We start from the raw sequence: 17,276 nt of genomic DNA, 5'->3' as shown, positions 1-17,276 counted from the left end.
CAAATTGATAAACAAGGTCTAGACATATTCAAACTAGTAGGAAAATCATGTATCTACCCCCTAACCCTAAACTATGTCTTATGAAGTCAAGCATGCATGAAGAAAAGTGGTTTTTGGTTTTCAAGCATGGAAATTTCAAAAACCCTCCCAAGAGCTACATATTGGAGTGACTAAGAAGGATAGATGCTTAATTTTTCATATTCATGTTTTAAACTTGATTAAATCATGGTCAAACCTAGGATTTGACCAAGATTCAAATGGGCATAAAAATTCAAAAAAATGAAAAACCAATGCACATAGTCATCTTATGTCATCTAGTAAGCATTCAATTAAGTTGATAAACAAGGTCTAGACATATTCAAACAAGAAAATTCATGTATCAAGCTACCCCTATCCCCAAACTCTGTCTTATATATGAAGTCAAGCATGAAGAGAAGTACGCGGTTTTTTGGTTTCAAACATGGAAATTTCAAAACCCCTCTCAAGAGCTTCATTTTGGAGTGACTACGAAGGATACATACTTAATTTTTCATATTCATGTTTTAAACTTGTTTAAATCATGGTCAAACCTAGGATTTGGCCAAGATTCAAATGGGCAAAATTTTAAAAAATGAAAAATCAAGGCACATAGTCTTCTTATGTCATATAGTAAGCATTCAATTAAGTTGATAAACAAGGTCTAGACATATTCAAATGAGAGAAATCATGTATCTACCCCCTAACACTAAACTCTGTCTCATGAAGTCAAGCGCATGCATGAAGATATGTGGTTTTTGGTTTCAAACATGGAAATTTCAAAAACCCTCCCAAGAGCTTCATTTCGAGGAGATTAATTAAGAAGCATACATGCATGCTTACTTTTTCATATTCATGTTTTAAACTTATTCAAATCTTGGTGAAACCTAGGATTTGACCAAGATTCAAATCCGTATAAAAATTTAAAAATAAAATAAAAAACAAGGTCTTCTTATGTTATATAGTAGGCATTCAATTAAGTTGATAAACAAGGTCTAGACATATTCAAAGAAGAAAAATCATGCATGTATCTACCCCTAACCCTAAACTATGTTTCATGAAGTCAAGCATGAAGATATGTGGTTTTTAGTTTCGAACATGGAAATTCAAAAACCCTCCCAAGAGCTTCATTTTGAAGTGACTAAGAAGCACACATGCTTACTTTTTCATATTCATGTTTTTAACTTATTCAAATCTTGGTGGAACCAAGGATTTGACCAAGATTCAAATGGGTATAAAAGTTCAAAAAAAACAAGGTCTTCTTATATGTTATATAGTAAGCATTCAATTAATTTGATAAACAAGGTCTACACATATTCAAACCAGGAAAATCATGTATCTACCCCTAACCCTAAACTCTGTCTTATGAAGAAGTCAAGCATGCATGAAGAGAAGTGGTTTTTGGTTTCAAGCATGGAAATTTCAAAAACCCTCCCAAGAGCTACATATTGGAGTGACTAAGAAGGATAGATGCTTAATTTTTCATATTCATGTTTTAAACTTGTTTAAATCATGGTCAAACCTAGGATTTAACCAAGATTCAAATGGGCAAAATTTTAAAAAATGAAAAATCAAGGCACATAGTCTTCTTATTTTTGGTTTCAAACATGGAAATTTCAAAAACCCTCCCAAAGAGCTTCATTTTGGAGTGACTAAGAAGGATCCATAGGAAACTATGTACTAATACAGTATAATGATCACCCGAGTTATTAGAGCAACAAGTCTGTCACTTACGTGTGGTTCCCATGCGTGAGGTCCCACACTTCAGTGAGCACAAGTCACGTACGCTAGGTAGGCAAACTCCCGGCCATCTTCTTTGTCAAGAGAGAGGCATCAACACTCTCTCTCTCTCTCTCTCTCTCTCTCTCTCTCCAATTATCCACCTCCGTTGGCTGCCGGTTTTGGCAGGTCGTTTCTAGCTCAGCTCGTAGGCCATGGTGTGCAGGCTCTGTAGCCATGGCGATTTGGTCGCGCCAAGTGGTTCGTCCCCGGCTCCGACGAGGATCAATCCGGACGGTGCCTATTAAGGACTCGATTGCATTTTTTCTTTCAGCATGGGGTCTACCATGTAAATCTTAGGGATTTAGATGTAATTTCCTGTTTATTTTGTGTCCTGCTGTAAACTCCGCTCTGATGCGTATTGGAAATCTGGGTCCTTCAGGATCGTTCGGTTGTCCCTCTAAAAAACATCTCTCTCATTCTCGGCCTTTCTCGCTCGCTCGCACCCCCTCGCGCACCGACAACCCCTGCACAACAGTCAACATCACCATAAAAAGGATAGACACCATAAATAAGTGGGGCCCCGTGACTGCTCTCCCTTCGTCTCCTCCCGTGTGATCCCTCTTCCTCCGACTCCCGACCTTGCGGAAAAGAAAAATGAAATGAAAGAGTTTCACTGGACGGGCAAACACATGTGCTGCCTAGTAATAATAATAATAACGTAAAAAAATCGACCTACGAATCTATTATTAAATAAGCTAAACTAGGGTTTTGCCCAGTACTACGGATCAATTTCTGAAAATCCAACTACGGGGTTCGATTTTGGCCTGCTAATATAAAATTATATAATCCGAACTAGTATTCCTCTAAAAAATCATTTTGGTATGCATCGTTTGGTACTTTTCATAGCTAGAGTGCTTACTCCCTCCGTTAGCAAATAGTCTTCGTATGTCATATAGTAAGCATTCAAGTTGAAAAACAAGCTCTAGACATATTCAAACCAGAAAAATCATGTATCTACCCCCTATATATCCCTAAACCCTGACTTATGAATTCAAGCATGAAGAGAAGTGGTTTTTGGTTTCAATCATGGAAATTTCAAAAACCCTCCCAAGAGCTTCATTTTGGAGTGACTAATTAAGAAGCATACATGCTTACCTTTTCATATTAATGTTTTAAACTTGTTCAAATCTTGGTCAACAAACCTAGGATTTGACGAAGAATCAAATGTGTAAAAAAATTAAAACCAAGGTCTGCTCATGTCATATAGTGAGCATTCAATTAAATTGATAAACAAGGTCTAGACATATTCAAACTAGCAGGAAAATCATGTATCTACCCCCTAACCCAAACTCTATCTTATGAAGTCAAGCATGCATGAAGAGAAGTGGTTTTTGGTTTTCAAGCATGGAAATTTCAAAAACTCTTATGTCATCTAGTAAGCATTCATCAATTAAGTTGATAAATAATGTCTAGACATATTCAAACCAGAAAGTTTATGTATCAAGCTACCCCTAACCCCAAACTTTGTCTTATGAAGTCTAGCATGAAGAGAAGTACGTGGTTTTTTGGTTTCAAACATGGAAATTTCAAAAACCCTCTCAAGATCGAGCTTCATTTTGGAGTGACTACGAAGGATACATGCTTAATTTTTCATATTCATGTTTTAAACTTGTTTAAATCATGGTCAAACCTAGGATTTGACCAAGATTCAAATGGGCATAAAAATTCAAAAAAAAACAATAAAATGAAAAACCAATGCACATAGTCATCTTATGTCATCTAGTAAGCATTCAATTAAGTTGATAAACAAGGTCTAGACATATTCAAACCAGAAAATTCATGTATCAAGCTACCCCTATCCCCAAACTCTGTCTTATGAAGTCAAGCATGAAGAGAAGTATGTGGTTTTTTTGGTTTCAAACATGGAAATTTCAAAAACCCTCTCAAGAGCTTCATTTCGAAGCGATTAATTAAGAAGCATACATGCATGCTTACTTTTTCATATTCATGTTTTAAACTTATTGAAATCTTGGTGAAACCTAGGATTTGACCAAGATTGAAATGGGTATAAAATTAAAAAAAAAAACAAAAAAGGTCTTCTTATGTTATATAGTAGGCATTCAATTAAGTTGATAAACAAGGTCTAGACATATTCAAACCAGAAAAATCATGCATGTATCTACCCCTAACCCTAAACTCTATTTCATGAAGTCAAGCATGAAGATATGTGGTTTTTGGTTTCGAACATGGAAATTCAAAAACCCTCCCAAGAGCTTCATTTTGAAGTTACTAAGAAGCATACATGCTTACTTTTTCATATTCATGTTTTTAACTTATTCAAATCTTGGTGGAACCAAGGATTTGACCAAGATTCAAATGGGTATAAAAATTCAAAAAAAAAACAAGGTCTTCTTATGTTATATAGTAAGCATTCAATTATTTTGATAAACAAGGTCTACACATATTCAAACCAAGAAATTATGTATCTACCCCCTAACCCTAAACTCTGTCTTATGAAGTCAAGCATGCATGAAGAGAAGTGGTTTTTGGTTTCAAGCATGGAAATTTCAAAAACCCTCCCAAGAGCTTCATTTTGGAGTGACTAAGAAGCATACGTACGTGCTTACTTTTTCATATTCATGTTTTAAACTTGTTCAAATCTTGGTCAAACCTATGATTTGACCAACATTCAAATGGGTATAAAAAATGAAAACCAAGGTCTTCTTATGTCATATAGTAAGCATTCAATTAAGTTGATAAATAAGGTCTAGACATATTCAAACCAGAAAAATCATGTATCAAGCTACCCCTAACCCCTAGTTAACTCTGTCTTATGAAGTCAAGCATGAAGATAAGTATGTGGTTTTTTGGTTTCAAACATGGAAATTTCAAAAACCCTCTCAAGATCGAGCTTCATTTTGGAGTGACTACGAAGGATACATGCTTACTTTTTCATATTCATGTTTTAAACTTGTTTAAATCATGGTCAAACCTAGGATTTGACAAAGATTCAAATGGGCATAATTTAAAAAAAAACAAAAAATGAAAAACCAAGGCACATAGTCTTCTTATGTTATATTGTAAGCATTCAATTAAGTTGATAAACAAGGTCTAGACATATTCAAACCAGAGAAATCATGTATCTACCCCTAACCTAAACTCTGTCTCATGAAGTCAAGCATGATGATATGTGGTTTTTTGGTTTCAAACATGGAAATTTCAAAAACCCTCCCAAGAGCTTCATTTTGAAGTGATTAATTATGAAGCATACATGCATGCTTACTTTTTCATATTCATGTTTTAAACTTATTCAAATCTTGGTGAAACCTAGGATTTGACCAAGATTCAAATCCGTATAAAAATTAAAAAACAAAATAAAAAAAACAAGGTCTTCTTATGTTATATAGTAAGCATTCAATTAAGTTGATAAATAAGGTCTAGACATATTCAAACCAGAAAAATCATGTATCTACCCCTAACCCTAAACTTTGTCTTATGAAGTCAAGCATGAAGAGAAGTGGTTTTTGGTTTCAAGCATGGAAATTTCAAAAACCTCCCCAAACTTCATTTTAGAGTGACTAAGAAGGATACAAGCTTCCCTTTTCATTTTCATGTTTTAAACTTGTTTAAATTATCTTGGTCCGCCCATGCTATAGTCTGGATCCGCCCATGCTATAGTTTGAGGCCATTTGGATGACGTCGAAAAAATTCTTTGATTAGAAATGGGGTTGTTCGAACCCCGTAGTTGGATTTTTTTGAACCTTGATCTGTAGTACTGGGCAAAACCCTAGTTTAACCTATTTAATTATAGATTCGTAGGTCGATTTTTCTACGTTCCTTTTTATTAGTATTACTCTACTATGCAGCACATATGTGTTTGCCCGTCGAGTGAAACTCGGAGGAAGAGGGATCACTCGGAAGGAGAGAAGAAGGAGGGAGAGCATTATGGTGTCTCCCCTTTTTCGGGTGATGATGTTGACTGTTGTGCAGGGTTTGTCAGTGAGCAGGAGGTGCGAGCGAGCGAGCGAGCGAGCGAGTCGAGCGAGGCCGAGAATGAGAGAGATTTGTTTTTTTTTGTGAGAGGGACAACCGAAGGATCCTGAAGGACCCAGAGACTTCCAATACACATCCTGATGCGTCTTGTCTTGACAAAGAAAATGGCTGGGAGTTTGCGTACCTATTGCACGTGACTTGTGCTCACTGAAGTGTGGGACCTCACGCATGGGCACCACACGTAAGTGACAGACCTGTTGGTGTAAAAACTCGATTGATTATTATAGTGCATTAGAACAAAGTTTCCTATGGATTCAAGGGTAGGAAATCCAAGTTAACTCATTTACATGACATTATTTTTTCCATGAAGCAAAGTTAACACATCTATCAATTGGTACATTTTGGAGTGACTAAGAAGGATCCATGCTTACCTTTTCGTTTTCATGTGTTAAACTTGTTTAAATCTTGGTCAAACCTAGGATTTGACAGAGATTCAAATGGGCGGAAAATTCAAAAAAAAACAGAAAAATGAAAAACCAAAGCACATACGTAGTTTTCTTATGTCATATAGTAAGCATTCAAGTTGATAAACAAGGTCTAGACATATTCAAAACATACAAATCATGTATGTACCCCTAACCCTAAACTATGTCTGATGAAGTCAAGCATGAAGAGAAGTGGTTTTGGGTTTCAAACATGGAAAATTCAAAAACCTCCCAAAAACTTCATTTAGAGTGACTAAGAAGGATAAATGCTTCCCTTTTCATTTTCATGTTTAAACTTGTTTAAATCTTGGTAAAACCTAGGATCTGACCAAGATTCAAATGGGCATCAAAAATAAAAAAAAATCAGAAAAATGAAAAACCAAAGCACATAGTCTTCTTATGTCATATAGTAAGCATTAAAGTTGATAAACAAGGTCTAGACGTATTCAAACCAGACAAATCATGTATCTACCCCTAACCCTAAACTCTGTCTTATGAAGTCAAGCATGAAGAGAAGTTGTTTTGGGTTTCAAACATGGAAATTTCAAAAACCCTCTCAAAGAGCTTCATTTTGGAGTGACTAAGAAGGATCCATAGGAAACTATGTACTAATACAGTATAATGATCACCCGAGTTATTAGAGCAACAAGTCTGTCACTTACGTGTGGTTCCCATGCGTGAGGTCCCACACTTCAGTGAGCACAAGTCACGTAGTCTTCCTATGTCATATAGTAATTAAGCATTCAATTAAGTTGATAAACAAGGTCTAGACATATCAAACCAGAAAAATCATGTATCTACCCCTATATATCCCTAAACCCTGACTTATGAAGTCAAGCATGAAGAGAAGAAGTGGTTTTTGGTTTCAAACATGGAAATTTCAAAAACCCTCCCAAGAGCTTCATTTTGGAGTGACTAGTTAAGACGCATACATGCTTACTTTTTCATATTCATGTTTTAAACTTGTTCAAATCTTGGTCAACAAACCTAGCTACGATTTGACGAAGATTCAAATGGGTATAAAAAAATTTAAAACCAAGGTCTGCTCATGTCATATAGTAAGCATTCAATTAAATTGATAAACAAGGTCTATACATATTCAAACTAGTAGGAAAATCATGTATCTACCCCCTAACCCTAAATTATGTCTTATGAAGTCAAGCATGCATGAAGAAAAGTGGTTTTTGGTTTTCAAGCATGGAAATTTCAAAAACCCTCCCAAGAGCTACATATTGGAGTGACTAAGAAGGATAGATGCTTAATTTTTCATATTCATGTTTTAAACTTGATTAAATCATGGTCAAACCTAGGATTTGACCAAGATTCAAATGGGCATAAAAATTCAAAAAAATGAAAACCAATGCACATAGTCATCTTATGTCATCTAGTAAGCATTCAATTAAGTTGATAAACAAGGTCTAGACATATTCAAACAAGAAAATTCATGTATCAAGCTACCCCTATCCCCAAACTCTGTCTTATATATGAAGTCAAGCATGAAGAGAAGTACGCGGTTTTTTGGTTTCAAACATGGAAATTTCAAAACCCCTCTCAAGAGCTTCATTTTGGAGTGACTACGAAGGATACATACTTAATTTTTCATATTCATGTTTTAAACTTGTTTAAATCATGGTCAAACCTAGGATTTGGCCAAGATTCAAATGGGAAAAAATTTAAAAAAATGAAAAATCAAGGCACATAGTCTTCTTATGTCATATAGTAAGCATTCAATTAAGTTGATAAACAAGGTCTAGACATATTCAAACGAGAGAAATCATGTATCTACCCCCTAGAACTAAACTCTGTCTCATGAAGTCAAGCGCATGCATGAAGATATGTGGTTTTTGGTTTCAAACATGGAAATTTCAAAAACCCTCCCAAGAGCTTCATTTCGAGGAGATTAATTAAGAAGCATACATGCATGCTTACTTTTTCATATTCATGTTTTAAACTTATTCAAATCTTGGTGAAACCTAGGATTTGACCAAGATTCAAATCCGTATAAAAATTTAAAAATAAAATAAAAAAACAAGGTCTTCTTATGTTATATAGTAGGCATTCAATTAAGTTGATAAACAAGGTCTAGACATATTCAAAGAAGAAAAATCATGCATGTATCTACCCCTAACCCTAAACTATGTTTCATGAAGTCAAGCATGAAGATATGTGGTTTTTAGTTTCCAACATGGAAATTCAAAAACCCTCCCAAGAGCTTCATTTTGAAGTGACTAAGAAGCATACATGCTTACTTTTTCATATTCATGTCTTTAACTTATTCAAATCTTGGTGGAACCAAGGATTTGACCAAGATTCAAATGGGTATAAAAGTTCAAAAAAAAAACAAGGTCTTCGTATATGTTATATAGTAAGCATTCAATTAATTTGATAAACAAGGTCTACACATATTCAAACCAGGAAAATCATGTATCTACCCCCTAACCCTAAACTCTGTCTTATGAAGAAGTCAAGCATGCATGAAGAGAAGTGGTTTTTGGTTTCAAGCATGGAAATTTCAAAAACCCTCCCAAGAGCTACATATTGGAGTGACTAAGAAGGATAGATGCTTAATTTTTCATATTCATGTTTTAAACTTGTTTAAATCATGGTCAAACCTAGGATTTAACCAAGATTCAAATGGGCAAAATTTTAAAAAATGAAAAATCAAGGCACATAGTCTTCTTATTTTTGGTTTCAAACATGGAAATTTCAAAAACCCTCCCAAAGAGCTTCATTTTGGAGTGACTAAGAAGGATCCATAGGAAACTATGTACTAATACAGTATAATGATCACCCGAGTTATTAGAGCAACAAGTCTGTCACTTACGTGTGGTTCCCATGCGTGAGGTCCCACACTTCAGTGAGCACAAGTCACGTACGCTAGGTAGGCAAACTCCCGGCCATCTTCTTTGTCAAGAGAGAGGCATCAACTCTCTCTCTCTCTCTCTCTCTCTCTCTCTCCAATTATCCACCTCCGTTGGCTGCCGGTTTTGGCAGGTCGTTTCTAGCTCAGCTCGTAGGCCATGGTGTGCAGGCTCTGTAGCCATGGCGATTTGGTCGCGCCAAGTGGTTCGTCCCCGGCTCCAACGAGGATCAATCCGGACGGTGCCTATTAAGGACCCGATCGCATTTCTTGCTTTCAGCATGGGGTCTACCATGTAAATCTTAGGGATTTAGATGTAATTTCCTGTTTATTTTGTGTCCTGCTGTAAACTCCGCTCTGATGCGTATTGGAAATCTGGGTCCTTCAGGATCGTTCGGTTGTCCCTCTAAAAAAACATCTCTCTCATTCTCGGCCTTTCTCGCTCGCTCGCACCCCCCTGCGCACTGACAACCCTGCACAACAGTCAACATCACCAGAAAAAGGATAGACACCATAAATAAGTGGGGCCCCGTGACTGCTCTCCCTTCGTCTCCTCCCGTGTGATCCCTCTTCCTCCGACTCCCGACCTTGCGGAAAAGAAAAATGAAATGAAAGAGTTTCACTGGACAGGCAAACACATGTGCTGCCTAGTAATAATAATAATAACGTAAAAAAATCGACCTACGAATCTATTATTAAATAAGCTAAACTAGGGTTTTGCCCAGTACTACGGATCAATTTCTGAAAATCCAACTACGGGGTTCGATTTTGGCCTGCTAATATAAAATTATATAATCCGAACTAGTATTCCTCTAAAAAATCATTTTGGTATGCATCGTTTGGTACTTTTCATAGCTAGAGTGCTTACTCCCTCCGTTAGCAAATAGTCTTCATATGTCATATAGTAAGCATTCAAGTTGAAAAACAAGCTCTAGACATATTCAAACCAGAAAAATCATGTATCTACCCCTATATATCCCTAAACCTGACTTATGAATTCAAGCATGAAGAGAAGTGGTTTTTGGTTTCAATCATGGAAATTTCAAAAACCCTCCCAAGAGCTTCATTTTGGAGTGACTAGTTAAGACGCATACATGCTTACTTTTTCATATTCATGTTTTAAACTTGTTCAAATCTTGGTCAACAAACCTAGCTACGATTTGACGAATATTCAAATGGGTATAAAAAATTAAAACCAAGGTCTGCTCATGTCATATAGTAAGCATTCAATCAAATTGATAAACAAGGTCTAGACATATTCAAACTAGTAGGAAAATCATGTATCTACCCCCTAACCCTAAACTATGTCTTATGAAGTCAAGCATGCATGAAGAAAAGTGGTTTTTGGTTTTCAAGCATGGAAATTTCAAAAACCCTCCCAAGAGCTACATATTGGAGTGACTAAGAAGGATAGATGCTTAATTTTTCATATTCATGTTTTAAACTTGATTAAATCATGGTCAAACCTAGGATTTGACCAAGATTCAAATGGGCATAAAAATTCAAAAAATGAAAAACCAATGCACATAGTCATCTTATGTCATCTAGTAAGCATTCAATTAAGTTGATAAACAAGGTCTAGACATATTCAAACAAGAAAATTCATGTATCAAGCTACCCCTATCCCCAAACTCTGTCTTATATATGAAGTCAAGCATGAAGAGAAGTACGCGGTTTTTTGGTTTCAAACATGGAAATTTCAAAACCCCTCTCAAGAGCTTCATTTTGGAGTGACTACGAAGGATACATACTTAATTTTTCATATTCATGTTTTAAACTTGTTTAAATCATGGTCAAACCTAGGATTTGGCCAAGATTCAAATGGGCAAAATTTTAAAAAATGAAAAATCAAGGCACATAGTCTTCTTATGTCATATAGTAAGCATTCAATTAAGTTGATAAACAAGGTCTAGACATATTCAAACGAGAGAAATCATGTATCTACCCCCTAACACTAAACTCTGTCTCATGAAGTCAAGCGCATGCATGAAGATATGTGGTTTTTGGTTTCAAACATGGAAATTTCAAAAACCCTCCCAAGAGCTTCATTTTGAGGAGATTAATTAAGAAGCATACATGCATGCTTACTTTTTCATATTCATGTTTTAAACTTATTCAAATCTTGGTGAAACCTAGGATTTGACCAAGATTCAAATCCGTATAAAAATTTAAAAATAAAATAAAAAAACAAGGTCTTCTTATGTTATATAGTAGGCATTCAATTAAGTTGATAAACAAGGTCTAGACATATTCAAAGAAGAAAAATCATGCATGTATCTACCCCTAACCCTAAACTATGTTTCATGAAGTCAAGCATGAAGATATGTGGTTTTTAGTTTCCAACATGGAAATTCAAAAACCCTCCCAAGAGCTTCATTTTGAAGTGACTAAGAAGCATACATGCTTACTTTTTCATATTCATGTCTTTAACTTATTCAAATCTTGGTGGAACCAAGGATTTGACCAAGATTCAAATGGGTATAAAAGTTCAAAAAAAAACAAGGTCTTCGTATATGTTATATAGTAAGCATTCAATTAATTTGATAAACAAGGTCTACACATATTCAAACCAGGAAAATCATGTATCTACCCCCTAACCCTAAACTCTGTCTTATGAAGAAGTCAAGCATGCATGAAGAGAAGTGGTTTTTGGTTTCAAGCATGGAAATTTCAAAAACCCTCCCAAGAGCTACATATTGGAGTGACTAAGAAGGATAGATGCTTAATTTTTCATATTCATGTTTTAAACTTGTTTAAATCATGGTCAAACCTAGGATTTAACCAAGATTCAAATGGGCAAAATTTTAAAAAATGAAAAATCAAGGCACATAGTCTTCTTATTTTTGGTTTCAAACATGGAAATTTCAAAAACCCTCCCAAAGAGCTTCATTTTGGAGTGACTAAGAAGGATCCATAGGAAACTATGTACTAATACAAGATAATGATCACCCGAGTTATTAGAGCAACAAGTCTGTCACTTACGTGTGGTTCCCATGCGTGAGGTCCCACACTTCAGTGAGCACAAGTCACGTACGCTAGGTAGGCAAACTCCCGGCCATCTTCTTTGTCAAGAGAGAGGCATCAACACACTCTCTCTCTCTCTCTCTCTCCAATTATCCACCTCCGTTGGCTGCCGGTTTTGGCAGGTCGTTTCTAGCTCAGCTCGTAGGCCATGGTGTGCAGGCTCTGTAGCCATGGCGATTTGGTCGCGCCAAGTGGTTCGTCCCCGGCTCCAACGAGGATCAATCCGGACGGTGCCTATTAAGGACCCGATCGCATTTCTTGCTTTCAGCATGGGGTCTACCATGTAAATCTTAGGGATTTAGACGTAATTTCCTGTTTATTTTGTGTCTTGCTGTAAACTCCGCTCTGATGCGTATTGGAAATCTGGGTCCTTCAGGATCGTTCGGTTGTCCCTCTAAAAAAAACATCTCTCTCATTCTCGGCCTTTCTCGCTCGCTCGCACCCCCCTGCGCACTGACAACCCTGCACAACAGTCAACATCACCAGAAAAAGGATAGACACCATAAATAAGTGGGGCCCCGTGACTGCTCTCCCTTCGTCTCCTCCCGGGTGATCCCTCTTCCTCCGACTCCCGACCTTGCGGAAAAGAAAAATGAAATGAAAGAGTTTCACTGGACGGGCAAACACATGTGCTGCCTAGTAATAATAATAATAACGTAAAAAAATCGACCTACGAATCTATTATTAAATAAGCTAAACTAGGGTTTTGCCCAGTACTACGGATCAATTTCTGAAAATCCAACTACGGGGTTCGATTTTGGCCTGCTAATATAAAATTATATAATCCGAACTAGTATTCCTCTAAAAAATCATTTTGGTATGCATCGTTTGGTACTTTTCATAGCTAGAGTGCTTACTCCCTCCGTTAGCAAATAGTCTTCGTATGTCATATAGTAAGCATTCAAGTTGAAAAACAAGCTCTAGACATATTCAAACCAGAAAAATCATGTATCTACCCCCTATATATCCCTAAACCCTGACTTATGAATTCAAGCATGAAGAGAAGTGGTTTTTGGTTTCAATCATGGAAATTTCAAAAACCCTCCCAAGAGCTTCATTTTGGAGTGACTAATTAAGAAGCATACATGCTTACCTTTTCATATTAATGTTTTAAACTTGTTCAAATCTTGGTCAACAAACCTAGGATTTGACGAAGAATCAAATGTGTATAAAAAAATTAAAACCAAGGTCTGCTCATGTCATATAGTGAGCATTCAATTAAATTGATAAACAAGGTCTAGACATATTCAAACTAGCAGGAAAATCATGTATCTACCCCTAACCCAAACTCTATCTTATGAAGTCAAGCATGCATGAAGAGAAGTGGTTTTTGGTTTTCAAGCATGGAAATTTCAAAAACTCTTATGTCATCTAGTAAGCATTCATCAATTAAGTTGATAAATAATGTCTAGACATATTCAAACCAGAAAGTTTATGTATCAAGCTACCCCTAACCCCAAACTTTGTCTTATGAAGTCTAGCATGAAGAGAAGTACGTGGTTTTTTGGTTTCAAACATGGAAATTTCAAAAACCCTCTCAAGATCGAGCTTCATTTTGGAGTGACTACGAAGGATACATGCTTAATTTTTCATATTCATGTTTTAAACTTGTTTAAATCATGGTCAAACCTAGGATTTGACCAAGATTCAAATGGGCATAAAAATTCAAAAAAAAACAATAAAATGAAAAACCAATGCACATAGTCATCTTATGTCATCTAGTAAGCATTCAATTAAGCTGATAAACAAGGTCTAGACATATTCAAACCAGAAAATTCATGTATCAAGCTACCCCTATCCCCAAACTCTGTCTTATGAAGTCAAGCATGAAGAGAAGTACGTGGTTTTTTTGGTTTCAAACATGGAAATTTCAAAAACCCTCTCAAGAGCTTCATTTCGAAGCGATTAATTAAGAAGCATACATGCATGCTTACTTTTTCATATTCATGTTTTAAACTTATTGAAATCTTGGTGAAACCTAGGATGTGACCAAGATTCAAATGGGTATAAAATTAAAAAAAACAAAAAAGGTCTTCTTATGTTATATAGTAGGCATTCAATTAAGTTGATAAACAAGGTCTAGACATATTCAAACCAGAAAAATCATGCATGTATCTACCCCTAACCCTAAACTCTGTTTCATGAAGTCAAGCATGAAGATATGTGGTTTTTGGTTTCGAACATGGAAATTCAAAAACCCTCCCAAGAGCTTCATTTTGAAGTGACTAAGAAGCATACATGCTTACTTTTTCATATTCATGTTTTTAACTTATTCAAATCTTGGTGGAACCAAGGATTTGACCAAGATTCAAATGGGTATAAAAATTCAAAAAAAAAAACAAGGTCTTCTTATGTTATATAGTAAGCATTCAATTATTTTGATAAACAAGGTCTACACATATTCAAACCAGGAAATTATGTATCTACCCCCTAACCCTAAACTCTGTCTTATGAAGTCAAGCATGATGATATGTGGTTTTTTGGTTTCAAACATGGAAATTTCAAAAACCCTCCCAAGAGCTTCATTTTGAAGAGATTAATTATGAAGCATACATGCATGCTTACTTTTTCATATTCATGTTTTAAACTTATTCAAATCTTGGTGAAACCTAGGATTTGACCAAGATTCAAATTCGTATAAAAATTAAAAAACAAAATAAAAAAAACAAGGTCTTCTTATGTTATATAGTAAGCATTCAATTAAGTTGATAAATAAGGTCTAGACATATTCAAACCAGAAAAATCATGTATCTACCCCTAACCCTAAACTTTGTCTTATGAAGTCAAGCATGAAGAGAAGTACGCGGTTTTTTGGTTTCAAACATGGAAATTTCAAAAACCCTCTCAAGAGCTTCCATTTTGGAGTGACTACGAAGGATACATGCTTAATTTTTCATATTCATGTTTTAAACTTGTTTAAATCATGGTCAAACCTAGGATTTGGCCAAGATTCAAATGGGCAAAATTTAAAAAAAAAATCAAGGCACATAGTCTTCTTATGTCATATAGTAAGCATTCAATTAAGTTGATAAACAAGGTCTAGACATATTCAAACGAGAGAAATCATGTATCTACCCCCTAACCCTAAACTCTGTCTTATGAAGTCAAGCATGCATGAAGAGAAGTGGTTTTTGGTTTCAAGCATGGAAATTTCAAAAACCCTCCCAAGAGCTTCATTTTGGAGTGACTAAGAAGCATACGTACGTGCTTACTTTTTCATATTCATGTTTTTAACTTGTTCAAATCTTGGTCAAACCTATGATTTGACCAAGATTCAAATGGGTATAAAAAATGAAAACCAAGGTCTTCTTATGTCATATAGTAAGCATTCAATTAAGTTGATAAATAAGGTCTAGACATATTCAAACCAGAAAAATCATGTATCAAGCTACCCCTAACCCCTAGTTAACTCTGTCTTATGAAGTCAAGCATGAAGATAAGTATGTGGTTTTTTGGTTTCAAACATGGAAATTTCAAAAACCCTCTCAAGATCGAGCTTCATTTTGGAGTGACTACGAAGGATACATGCTTACTTTTTCATATTCATGTTTTAAACTTGTTTAAATCATGGTCAAACCTAGGATTTGACAAAGATTCAAATGGGCATAATTTAAAAAAAAACAAAAAATGAAAAACCAAGGCACATAGTCTTCTTATGTTATATTGTAAGCATTCAATTAAGTTGATAAACAAGGTCTAGACATATTCAAACCAGAGAAATCATTTATCTACCCCCTAACCTAAACTCTGTCTCATGAAGTCAAGCATGATGATATGTGGTTTTTTGGTTTCAAACATGGAAATTTCAAAAACCCTCCCAAGAGCTTCATTTTGAAGTGATTAATTATGAAGCATACATGCATGCTTACTTTTTCATATTCATGTTTTAAACTTATTCAAATCTTGGTGAAACCTAGGATTTGACCAAGATTCAAATCCGTATAAAAATTAAAAAACAAAATAAAAAAAACAAGGTCTTCTTATGTTATATAGTAAGCATTCAATTAAGTTGATAAATAAGGTCTAGACATATTCAAACCAGAAAAATCATGTATCTACCCCTAACCCTAAACTTTGTCTTATGAAGTCAAGCATGAAGAGAAGTACGCGGTTTTTTGGTTTCAAACATGGAAATTTTAAAAACCCTCTCAAGAGCTTCCATTTTGGAGTGACTACGAAGGATACATGCTTAATTTTTCATATTCATGTTTTAAACTTGTTTAAATCATGGTCAAACCTAGGATTTGGCCAAGATTCAAATGGGCAAAATTTAAAAAAAAATCAAGGCACATAGTCTTCTTATGTCATATAGTAAGCATTCAATTAAGTTGATAAACAAGGTCTAGACATATTCAAACCAGAAAAATCATGTATCTACCCCTAACCCTAAACTCTGTCTTATGAAGTCAAGCATGCATGAAGAGAAGTGGTTTTTGGTTTCAAGCATGGAAATTTCAAAAACCCTCCCAAGAGCTTCATTTTGGAGTGACTAAGAAGCATACGTACGTGCTTACTTTTTCATATTCATGTTTTTAACTTGTTCAAATCTTGGTCAAACCTATGATTTGACCAAGATTCAAATGGGTATAAAAAATGAAAACCAAGGTCTTCTTATGTCATATAGTAAGCATTCAATTAAGTTGATAAATAAGGTCTAGACATATTCAAACCAGAAAAATCATGTATCAAGCTACCCCTAATTAACTCTGTCTTATGAAGTCAAGCCTGAAGATAAGTATGTGGTTTTTTGGTTTCAAACATGGAAATTTCAAAAACCCTCTCAAGATCGAGCTTCATTTTGGAGTGACTACGAAGGATACATGCTTACTTTTTCATATTCATGTTTTAAACTTGTTTAAATCATGGTCAAACCTAGGATTTGACCAAGATTCAAATGGGCATAATTTAAAAAAAAACAAAAAATGAAAAACCACGGCACATAGTCTTCTTATGTTATATTGTAAGCATTCAATTAAGTTGATAAACAAGGTCTAGACATATTCAAACCAGAGAAATCATGTATCTACCCCCTAACCTAAACTCTGTCTCATGAAGTCAAGCATGATGATATGTGGTTTTTGGTTTCAAACATGGAAATTTCAAAAACCCTCCCAAGAGCTTCATTTTGAAGTGATTAATTATGAAGCATACATGCATGCTTACTTTTTCATATTCAT

This window comes from Lolium perenne, chromosome 6, assembly GCF_019359855.2.
Source record: "Lolium perenne isolate Kyuss_39 chromosome 6, Kyuss_2.0, whole genome shotgun sequence".
NCBI classification, from domain to species: Eukaryota; Viridiplantae; Streptophyta; class Magnoliopsida; order Poales; family Poaceae; genus Lolium; species Lolium perenne.
Note: the sequence above shows the minus strand (reverse complement) of the source record.